At 36.9% G+C, this 12,386-nt stretch overlaps 1 protein-coding gene across 6 annotated transcripts in view; it reads left to right on the forward strand.

Moving 5' to 3' along the window:
- Positions 1–12,386, forward strand: part of DLG2 (discs large MAGUK scaffold protein 2) — a gene marked incomplete at both ends in the record, with an annotated part of 992,680 nt that overhangs the window by 745,528 nt on the left and 234,766 nt on the right. The window lies entirely within an intron of this gene.

The following is a 12,386-nucleotide window of genomic DNA, read 5'->3' on the forward strand; positions in this document are numbered from 1 at the left end:
AGAAACCCCAGGGATTAGGAAGACAGCTGTGAACAGCACTGCAGTGCTATGAAATAGAAAGCTCCGTTAAAAAGAGTAGGAAGACAAACACTAGCAAAGAGTGTTACAAATGTGGCAAAACCATGCAGAAGATACCACTTCGTTAGTATGAAAACTGTGTAGCTTCTAGAATTTGTAAAAAGATGCTTAATCAAAGTGGTCAAAGTGATATTCAGCCCAGTGCAAGTTTGTGTGAAACACCTTGATTAGTACAATGTTTTATGAAGGTGTAAATCTCTGCACAAGGTTGCCAGGCACTAACAGATCTACCCATAATATTTTAATTTCCCTGCAAATATTACCTTAAATGGAATAAGTGGGCAAAAAGTAGTAAAATTTCTCTGGTTCTTTAGGTATAGTGTAAGTATGGGTAATTTATCTGTGCATGACAGTGCTTCTGAGGTTTTAGAATGAGACAATGCAAGAGTTCGTTATAGAAAGACTCTTACAATGGTCCCCTTGGAAAGGAAGGTTCCAACTTGAAATAGAAAATTGAATGAGGCATTCTGGGGGATGTTGGGGCCATGGAGTTGAGTGCCTTGCTAACCACAGAGAGAGGTAATACATTGCTAAATGGTTGATCTCTGTAGACATGACTACGATGGAGGGAGGTTGGGGGAAAATGATTATGTTAAGGCTGCTTCCTGCAACCACATATTTAGAAGTCAGTAATCAGTGGAGCCCTGGAGAGCTCATAAAACTGTGCCATTTCCCCCCTTGAATGTATAATTCTGTACATTCTTTTGCTTTGCTGTTGACTGAATATTTGGTCATCAGATATTTGATGACCTGACATCAGGACTTAGAAAGTTGGGTATTCTTTTGCTAAGTGTGAGTTAACAATTCTCTTTAAGAACAAGGTTTCATTTATCTTCAGTCTACTCCATGTAATATTAAGCTCTAGTCCGTGTATATTTAATTAGTTTGTTTAAATCAGTAGTCCAACAAAAACTGCAAAAAGAACATAAAGTATGAGAAAAGACACAACTCATGGTTAAATGCTCTGCACTATACTCTGCTACATGCTGTTGCAGAGGCAACTGATTACTATAATTTGTACTTCCTTCACACTGTGAAATAACATTCAGATGGAAAATACGACAGTTTTCCATGTTCTCAGTACTGTCATCTTTTCCACAGGACTCTGAATAGTTGAGTGTGGAGGAAGACATTTGAAATAATATTTCAGCAAATGCCTTTGGTGAGGAAAGTGACAGCTTTACAACAGATCATGATTCAATTTCCAAATTGACTCAATATTCACAGTTGGAGAACAGATTTCAGAAAAGTACTGATCTCATTTTTACCCTAATCTAAGTGGCTGTTCTTGCAAGAGTATTTAATGTACACAACCCTAAATTTCCCAAAGACAATGTGTTTCAGGGCTGTATTGTGTTGAAAGTTTTGAAGAATTAATCCAATAAAAGACCGTGTTTTAAATCCACAGCTGGCATACCAGTATCTCTATGGGAAGTTGTACTTAAAAAAAAAAAATCTTCCAAATATTGACCAGGTATTTTAAAAGGTCCCCCTCTCCTCATCTGAATTTCTCAAAGCTCTTTTCCTCCACATTAAACACTTCAATGAACTCCAGTCAAAAATAAAAAGGTATCTTGCTGTCTTCATGCAGACTTCCTAGAAAGAGTTCTTCATCAGCATTTGTGAGCCTCAAGTTTGGGGAGGAAATGACAGGGATTATTTACTTGTTTTGGTAATTGCAGATATTGTCATATCTCAGTGCTCCAGTATTGGGAATCTGCTGTTGATCTGCAAGAAATTTAGTTTGACAAATGACTCTTCCAGAGGAAGAGGAACATGATGCCATGTTCTCCCAACTGAAATGTTTGTAAGCCAGCCAACGCCTTTCAAATTGCTGTTCCAGATAATTTGTCAGCTGCTCCTCAGATGACTGTTTTGTCAAGGCTCATTAACTTAATAGGCAGAGAATTCATAGGCCAAAGCTTTATTTGTCTATAATAAATTCAAGTTTATAACCCTTGCTTTTATGGTGGCCTGTCAACTCCTGGGAGATTTGGAGGTCTAGAATGATGTACTTCCATTTTAGGATAAGTGTAATTAGTTTTCTGATTGAGTTATCGGTTCATATGAATTGATTTTAAGAGGGCTATGTCAACGTGCAACAGCTGAAAATCTGTACCATTGAAGGCAGGAGTAGAGAGAGAATTTTGGAGTATTAAGTTTTCTTTTGAGAGCACCATGTGGGAATGGATGTGGAGTATTCATGTTCTGGCCCCTGTCATTACTAACTATTATGTCTACAAATAGAAGATTATTGGCAGTGAAAGGAACTCACATCTCATGGATGTAACACTCCTGTTAAAAACATGAGACTTTGTTTCAACACTGTATAGCACAAAATGTTCCCAGGCTTTGCAGAGAGCTTCATTGCATTCACCTCTACAAAGACATGCTAGAAAAATGCTTTGGTTTTACCTAAAATTAACTTCCTTGTCTTCCATGAAATCTTTCCAGCCCTCTAGTTGCCAGAATACTTTTTGTTAAAGGGCTGCCCTGAAATTGGTTTTTTTGGTTTTTTTGTTTTTTGTTTTTTTTTTTTTTTTTAAGTACTTGATGGGAAGGAACTAATGGTTGGCTTTCATTTCAAGATATTTGATGAATCAAGATTAATGACAGCAGTTTTTGGAAACACCTCTACTTTCTTATGGATTAGGGAGAGAAGGTAACATTGGCACAAGTCTCTAGAGCAGTCTTGAAGAAAACAGCATGCCATTGTCATGGGTATTCAAGGGTAACTGAGCATTGTGTAACTCCTAAGAGCCACAGGCATAAAAGTGTGCTGAAATGGATGCAGGCATAGGGGTAAGGAGACTGTAATGTCCAAAATCTTAATGATGTGTGATGCTGCTTCCAGTGCGGGGCTGAGTCCCCACAGCCTCCCTGTAGGCACGGAAGGGTCACCACACTCCTGTGGTCTTTGCAGCTGGAGCACTGCTGCCTATGGTACCCCCTCTTAGTTTTAGGGATCCCTGGGATCCTTAAGCCACGAAGGGACCACTGAGGAGATGCTGACCACTTTTCACAGACCCCGTGAGGAAGTTAAGGTAACTGCACTTGAAGGTGTGAATGGTGAATCTCTCTGGTACTCACTCTCTCGTTATTAATACTGCACAGCCTTTTCCTTCCCAGTAACCTGCTGGGACCAAGCTTATTGTCAAAGTGATGCATATAACTGTACTTGTGTGTGGCTGCCTTCCAGGGAGGCTCTTGCCATCTTCATTGAAATTCACATTGTACAGGAGTACTCAGCGTCCCCTGTTAAATCCCATGTGTTTAATATGGGAATCATACCTCCCAAAACACATCTTGCCATATTTTGTGTTTTTTGAAGTGCCTGGAAACCTGAAAATGGGACCTATCAAACAAGTAGTAAAAAAGCAACAATATCATGAAATTGAGTCTTCAATTTGCCCCACATAAACACAACCACCTTTCTTGAATTTAGAAATAACTTCTACTGTTTAGTTCTCTTTGTTTACCCTTTTTTTTTTTTTTTTTGGTAGAAATTTCAAAAACCAATTACAAAATGGGAAAACAGTCTGTTTGAATCAAATGGATGTAAGTACTTAAATATTTAAAACCAGAATTGGAGCATCTTTGTACTTCATATTTTAACAACTACAGATCAGCTTCAGGACTGATCTGCATTTTACACAATCCAGCACAGAGAGCAGGCTTATATATAACGAGGTACTACTACTAAAAAACATTGCTTAAAGACAGTGGAGGGGAATAAGTACACAATTCTTTCTGTGGATTTTTGAACATAAAAATAGGCAATACTGAGGTTCAGGTTATTCAGTGCCAATGAAAACAAACTAACCTTAAGTCACAAAAAACCCCCCATCTTTTGAAAATATAAGATACCTGGTTAAAATAATTCTTAGAGAAGTAGTTCCCTAAAATCATAAAGTGGCATTTTAGAAAGTGAATACTGTGGGTTTTTGTTTTGAGAAGTGATTTTTAAGGCACACTTATACACAAATTTAGGCATTCAGAGGCACAGAGCACTAAGCAATTGAAGAGATTAAACTGGTCATCACAAAGGCTGGCTTGGGTGCTGATGTTCATACTGATGAGAAGCATCTTTTGTTGTTGATTTCAGTGAGAATCAGCTATGTAAGTGCTGTAGCCTTCACTGCCTGGACATCTTTAGCAATTCAAGCACTTCTTCAACTCCTAGGCCTCTCTAAAAATAAGCTTGGAGACCTTGACTCACCAGCAGAAGCACACATCACAGTGGGTGGCAGAATGCAGCCCAGATGCATATAACTCCATGCACATTATGATTGACAGGGTTGTGCTGCTTCTGAAATCTGCTGCTCCAGACCTGCAGTATTTTTTAGTTATAAGGCAAAACACAATCAGCATAAACTCTGTTGATTAACTGTCTACAACTTAAATGCAGCATCTGATGTAGATTGTCCCTGCTTGTGAATCAGCCTCCTGAGGCCTTTAAATTATTTAAGGATCTTTTGGAAATGATAGAAGTTAATTGTGGATTTTCTTTATCACTTTCAATTAACAAATTAGAAAGTCTTAACTGGAACAGTTTCCTATAATTTCTGTTTAATCCTGACTGAAGTGTTCTCTTCAAGTAAATGATCCAGTCGTATAACTGTTAGTGTTAATGAAAGAAAAATGATGTTGCCTTTCAATCTCAGCTCTCATGCTATCTTGCGTGCATGAATCTCTGACCCTAATAAGCACAAACATTCCTGTAAACTCACTTACGTGCTTTCATTTTTTTAATGAGGAGTCTTCTATTTTGAACACTATTAATTAAAATTGCTAGGAAGATGCAACTTCTAGATGCTCAGAGAGATGCTTGCAGGAGAATCTTAACCTGTAAAGACATAAAACCTCTACAGTTCAAGTGTTTAATTATGTAGAGTTACAGAAGCCTTTCAGGTTAAGAGGGGGTGTGCTTCAGGTTAGAGCTGCTGGGCTTTATTTGCAGTTGTGCTGCTGACTAATTCTCTTCAGCTGAGAAAGTCACTTAATTCTATTTGCTTTGCTTTGTCAGTAAAATAATCTTCTCAGTTATGTTAAGAACAATAACTACTATCATTAAATAGAATAGAATAAAATTTTTAAAAGAGAATAATTAAGGTGTTTGTTCTGCTCTGTCATTTGGGAAATGTTTCGTATTTTTTTAATATGGTTTGATTTCAGAGATAATGTGCTTTCTTGTGCTACAGATCTCCTTTTGTTCACAGTCTGCACCCATGAAAATTAAACTGTATATTCTTAGCTCATAAAACAGACAGAAATATTAATTCAGTTCAGTTAAGTAGCAGTATTTTTTTTTGCTATGTCTTTACAGAAGAAAAAAAATCAGTTCTCAGTAAGAAAACATCTTTAAATCACTAGTATTAAAAATTTCCCGCTGTTTTGATTACAAGCAGAGCTACAGAGAGACATGTATAAACAAAGAAAAGATGTCTCCTTCCTTTCCATGCCAGCAAGTTCTGAATCTCAGTCTCTAAGTCACAGAAAATGTTCCTGCAGTATCAAAGGTCAGTTTCTATGTGGTTTTTTTGGATTAATGGTGAAGACTGGAACCAGGAGACTAGACAAGTATCAGACTATTTTAAATGGTTTTGTACCTAAGGTTTGTGGCCAGGGCATTCAGTCACCAGGCATGGGGAGGTTGTGGTGGACCATGACCCTCCAAGCTGAAGTTGTGCCTGGTGTCTGCCTCAGAGGCTGCCATTCACCACTAACTCTGGCTACAGCACTTACTGCCTAAATAGAAGGCGGGAGTGATGCTTCTGGCTATCCCATGAAAATCTAGTTGGTTCCTAACCAAGTTCACAGAAAAACTTTCTTGTTTGAAATGGTCACTTCTGTGAGATACATTACTGTTTTCAATATACGTAAGGACTCTCAAACATCTCATTCGGCTCTCTAAAAATCACTTCTAAACATTCCTTCCAAAAAGATAGAGTACTAAAAATCCAAACACAATGTTCAAATTCTTCTGAGTGTTGGAAGAAATTTAAACCCATGTATTGGCTCTCTATCTGGTTCAAGTATATTCAGAATAAATGACAAAAATTTGTCAGAAAGTGTCAGAGCTGCAGTAACACGCTACTGGAGTCATTCGCTAATTCAGACTTTGTCCACAGTGACAATTATTGCCTGACAACTGTCTAAAGGCTACTGTGAGAGATGGGTTTGGAGATTCCAGTTTCATTCCTGTGGACAAGTTTCCACATCATAGAAATCATCACTCCATCTGCCACAGTAATTGCTAGAATCTTGGCTCATCAGAAAAACCAGGAATAAATTTAACGTGGAGAACAAATTACTCTTTTTACCCCATGAGAGAGTTCTTTGAGCTTAGAAATTAAATATTACTGTGGAGGCAGGGTAAATAAAGCTACGCTGTGTCTCCCTATGCTGTGCCTGTTGAGAAAAGAATAGTTTCCTGAGTTGTAACTGCACAGAAAAGAGCATGAAAGCTTTCTGCTTAGAGCAAAGGGCTGGAAACAGATATTTGCCTGTGCCGCTGACAGGTTGTATGACCTTGGAAAATTAAAACTTTCCATTTTGTCCAGTTGTGAAATGGGTGACACGTGTCTACAGACACCACCAGCAGCCCTTGGATTTAAAGGATATTTCCAGCAGGTGGAGATATGCAAGGTTTTCTGCATAGAAAAAGAGTGATCATTAGAATTAAACAGAGTGAAGGAAGGTGTTGTGGAAAGCGGGTGAGACCTCTCATTACAGCAGTGTAGTTTGTCAGGGAAATGCAAGAGAATTATAACAACAGCAATAATGAACCTTCCCTCAACCCTGCACTAGCCTTCTTTTGCACTACATTTATCACAGTGGAAAAATGTAGTGCTCTCTCAGGCCCCCACATTGTGTTGTATTTATTTACCACCATTTATTTTTGTTGAAATAAGCTCTATACAGAGATACTTTCCAATAATGTCCAGTTCTGTTCATTTCATCAAGTCGAATAAGGTCTGACTTTGAACAGAGCAGGATAAATCTAAAAACATGTTTGTGATACAGAAATCAGGGGGAAGTAGTCTCTGAGTCTGTGCTGGGCCAGTGATACTGCAAGCCTATTTGAGGACACTGTTGTGGGAGGCATTGCAAAGCTTAATGAGTTGTTTAAATTTGATCCTCCTCTCTTGTAGTTGATGATTTCACTTTACATCTTCTTTCCAAAAAGTATAAAATACTAATTAATGGAATAGCCAGAAAAAAAACAATACTAAGTTTAAAAAAACTCAGAATGTGATGGGATCCACATTCTGGGTCTACTCTAAAATTTCCACATAATTCTGTTTTCCTTTTCAAATTTTTTTTCCCACTATCAGAACATATAAGTACCTCTGTGGGTCTATAAGGATAATAACTATTTCCCATGGTAAAGGGAAAATGGATTTCAGTAACCAAAGGTTAAAACAGTGAGGTCACATTTTTCTGCTGTTTCTTTGTTTTTAAAAGGCCATGCAACCATCATAAGAGAAATGTGATGAAATTTATTTTTTATTTCTCATGTTACTGCAGAAATAGTTATTGATCAGTACTCTACATTTCCTGTTTCAAAAACAGCATTTGTTGCTCTTTGAAAATATTGACTTTATAACTGGAACTGTCTGCAGAGACTTCAGAGTGATACAAGTAATGAAAACCCGTAACACTCAAAACTTTAAGGTGCTCATTTAAATTTGAGCTGGACTGAAAATCTCAACATAACTTTGGGGGAGTTGTTGCATGTTGTTCCCTGATTCAGTCTGACAATACAAATACTACAAAGGAGTTTATCAAAACAGGAGAAATAGCAGAGAAGAAAACAAGAAATTGTGGAAAAATAAACTCCTGTTTACCTATATAGTACATTTATGTACATGTGCTACAGTTAAGTTAGTTGTTTTTAAATGCCATCTGAATAAATACCATCCTTATTTTAGGTTAAACTTTCATTTTGGTATGGAGAGGATTGCTGAACTTCTTTCCTTATTTATTTAAATCCATTTTGATGTAAATAAATCTATAAATATTTGTAATATTTAAGAGATGCAGAAGATAATAAGATTTTTTTTAAATTACTATGTGATTCATTAGTCCACAGAGAATTGGCTGTCATAAAATGAAAGATGGGCTTTCAGATAATCTCATGAGCTAAAGTCCAACTGATTTCCAGTAAAACATAGATTTGGAAGCACCTAAATTACATTTAAAAAGTGAAATTTGAGCCAGTGAAATATAGGCCAAAGATCCATAGGCAAGAATATCTATTTAAATTCCATGGTTTGGCATACAATTGCTTTGCAAACCATGACAATTTTGCTCCATATGTTAGTTTGGTTATTGAATTTTCCTTCTCTTCACCTTTCAAACAGAAAACAGTCTGAGCATATACTTGCTAGAGCCCTTTACCAGCCCCCTTTGCCTTCCTAATTAAAGCAAATTCACTCGTCTCAGTATTTTCTCACTTTCCTGTTTGGTGTGAGAAACAGTAACTCAGTCCTTCGCAAAGAATATTTTAAAGCTATCACTGTGGGGCTTGGGTATTTAGAGGTGCTATGTGTTTGACCACCAAAATTATCTTGCCATTACTTTAAAATTATTTGGTTTGTTGCTTTTTTATTTTGTTGTCTTAACTCCTAATGATGTAACCTAAAGTGAGATCTAAATATGACTTCAGATCTTTAAAATTACTGTTGTAGATTCCACTTCAGTTCAGAATATACATTCAGAGTTGGAAGGATAATTTAGGTTATCCTAGCAGACTAGGATTGTGCCTATATTCAGTGAGTTTCTCTTCCAGTTCCATAGCTTCTTTGACAAATTTGCACTGTAATTTTTTTTCACATTAGTTCAATATTTTAAAAGTGTGTGTCTAGGAAATAACAAAGTTGTGCTATGCAGAAAGACAGAAATTTTTAAGAGCATTGGTTCATTACTGGGAGCTGTTCAGACACCTGCTGTGCAGCTCTGAGGCTGTGGAGCTCACCTACTACTACTGTCTCAATACTTGCATCCAAAATTTTCCCCACATATAATGTTAAAAAACCAACACAACAAATGAAAGCTATTCTGAATTTACTGATTGTCAATGTCCCCAAAAGAGAGGGTACCTTTCTTACTACTACCTGTAGAGGACCTTGGGATCTGAACCAAAATCCTTGGGATTTTGAAAATACTGAAACCTTGTTTTGAAACTGAATAAGGGAAAAGGAGAGATTCAGAGGTAATTTTTTGGCAACATACGTTACACAGTTACTGTACTTCAACATAGTTTCTTAAGGGTATTAATTTGACAAGTAGTATGGGGTGGGCAGGGAACAGAGGAAAGGGGGAGAAGAAAGATGGATGCTTATTTATTACACACAAGTACAGGGGAAATACAAAATCCTGAGCTTGAGTTTTGGTAGGAAGCATTGAAAAGGCCAGGAAAAGAACTGCCCTTGATAAAACATAGGTACATACGCTGAGATATTCAGTGCCAATTTGCAGTAGTAGGACAAACTGACGCAGGAGTTCATTGTAAACCAGTCATTATAAGCTGCTGTATCACTATGAGGTCACTGAGAAGAGGTTTTCTTTTTGTTCTAGCAAGAAATAAAAGGAAAAAAACCCGTACATTAGGTATGCAGAAAGAGTTACAAGCTCTAAACATCCCTGAATTTTGTGAACATCTAGTTATGCAACTGACCTTTCTGGGTTGTACCTAAATTTAGCCAAGTTGTCATTGTAAATTTTTATGTAGAATTTGTTAATGTTTGGGGATTTAAAAGAATTAATTCTTTAAAAGGTTTTTATTTCATTTTTAAAGAACACCAGAAGCAACTACCTTATCTGATTTTTTTTTAATAATGCTTATAGTGCATAAAACTACTACTGTTACTGCAGAAAAAGCAAGGTCAGTGAAAGTGACAAGATACTAAAATACATTTTTTAGCTGACAAAGGGAAGGGGAACTTCTAGTTTGACTTTCAAAATTGAAATTTCAATATTGTTAAGGAAATACATGAAGAGAAACTTTAGAGTCCCCAGGGAGATGCATAGACAATGTCTTTTGCCAGGGAATTTCCATACTCCATGCAGAAAATGCATCGTTTCACAGATAATTGGAGTTGTTTGCTTTATCTTTTGAGGATCATTATAGTTCTTGCTTTTATGATGTTGAAATCACTACACTTATGAGGTGGGAAGAAGGGAAAAGAATACAACTCTAGCAGCTGAGTCCTAAATAGTAATGACTGTATCTGCAATCGAGCTTTCCTAAAAAGCAGAGTGAAACCATCATAGTGTAGAAAGAGAGCATGTTAGGATGTGCGCTGAACTGCACTGAAGCCCACACGGGTGGAGTACACAGTAGGGAAGCCAATTATCACTTGCTACTCCTCACTGGTAGTACAGTGCCCCTGTGCAGCCCAATGCAAGACCAAAGTCCTGAGTGGGTTCCAGCCGAGGCAGCTTAGCTGATGAAGCAGAATAACCTGCTTCCAACAAATGCCCACATTGATTAATAGCTGACTTGGGTATAATTAGCAACATGTAGACAGTTCAGCTACTGATCTGATGAAGATTGCATAAACTATAATCAGAACTCTGAGCCTGTTCAAGGTATGGTGACTATGAGTTGCAGGTAGGAGAACTTACGTAGTATCTGTGGTAAGAGTATGGCTGTGCAGGCTTGGTTGGAAGCAGAAGTCATACAGGTTTGGGTAGGACATAAACTCACGTAATGCTGTCATTGCACCATGCAGAAGAGAATTCAATTTTGACAGTTCATATGCAGCAGTATGAGTGGAGGTTGTTCATTTTTTGTATCAAACCTTTACAACCATTTCATTTATTATCCTACTTCAGTCAAAGTGTGTAAGAATTCTTGTGTGACAAAGATATCTGAAGTCAGTGATGAATTCGTGATTGTCATTGAAATCATAGGTGCTGCCTAGACTATTGAGGCTCAAATGAAACTTCTCCTGACTGGTATGTCTACAGGATTTAGAAAGGGAAATACACAAAGAGAGGAAGTTTACTCCTGATGGAAGTTTGAGGGTATTTTTCCTAATGGATTTTGCCTGGTTTCACAGATAGCTCTTGTAGTCATCACTCAACAGTTAGCATTCACATTGGTATGCCACGGATTACAGAAATGGGTCTTTCAGCTAGGGTACTCATATTGTTCTTTGGAACAAAATATCAAAAACTCAAACCATACTGACAATGATAAGAATACAGGAATCATGTTCAACTGATTCCTTTTCCTTAGTTTTCCTATTTTTTTTTTATACAATCTTATACAATACCATAGTGATTTGATTTAATTGCAAGAGTAGAGTTTTGTGTTTTGACAAAAGTGGGATTAGGCAGCAGATGTCTGCAATGGAAGATCATTACAATACCAAAACCAAATCATATCTCAGCAAAGGCAGGAGAATTACATGACTTTGTTAGAGTTAGACCAGGAATAAACATGGCAACATAATACTCTAAGCAGTTTTCATGTCAGGGCTGACTGCCACGCCACATGACATCATGTTTTGTAGCATCACAACTATTTCTCAAAAAGCCTCAATGTATTTGGATCGAACTACTGTATATCCTTCTTAAAGAATAGCATTACATGGTAAATAAATTCCTAAATTGTTGGAATGGCAAATCTATTTGCTGTTGACTTAAATAAATCAAGTAGCATGGACTGTTGTTCATCAATAAACTTCAAAATACAATGCTGCAATATAAAGTTGTGGTTCTAAGTAATCACTATATAATTAGAAAGGGGATTTTTATAAAAAAACTGATGTAAATATGCTCTTCAGTAAAATAGAATATGCTGTAAGTGTTTCACATCGGGTTTCTTTAATTTCTTTCATGTTTTCATGTTTAAATTTTCCAGTTCTGCTATTCTTGCATTGTCACTTTAAACTGAAAGAAATCCATTTAATTAGTTTCAACTAACAAAAATGTAACATTGATGCAGCTTGAAAAATGACAGGATTTCTTCAGTTTGCACACAGTTTTCATCTTGTCTACCTTAATAATATTCCAATCCCTGCAAGAGTCTGGACATCTCATTTGTCTTGGTTTTATTAGAGATGAAGAAATGGAGAGAGTAAATGGCTTTACTAAGCTCCGAACAGAAATCCTCAGTGAAGCTAGGAAGCTTCAGATTCCCTTGCCAAAAGGGACAGCAAACAAAGAATAGAAATCAAGAGTACTTTTCGCAACTTCAAATTTTAGTACTGTACATGTGAATTTAAATCAGTGTAATTCCCATTTTGAAATTTTAACAGAGCTTCATTTGAGTTATTAAATCAATCAGTGGAAAA

The sequence above is a fragment of the Coloeus monedula genome, assembly GCF_965178545.1.
Source record: "Coloeus monedula genome assembly, chromosome: 3".
NCBI classification, from domain to species: domain Eukaryota; kingdom Metazoa; phylum Chordata; class Aves; order Passeriformes; family Corvidae; genus Coloeus; species Coloeus monedula.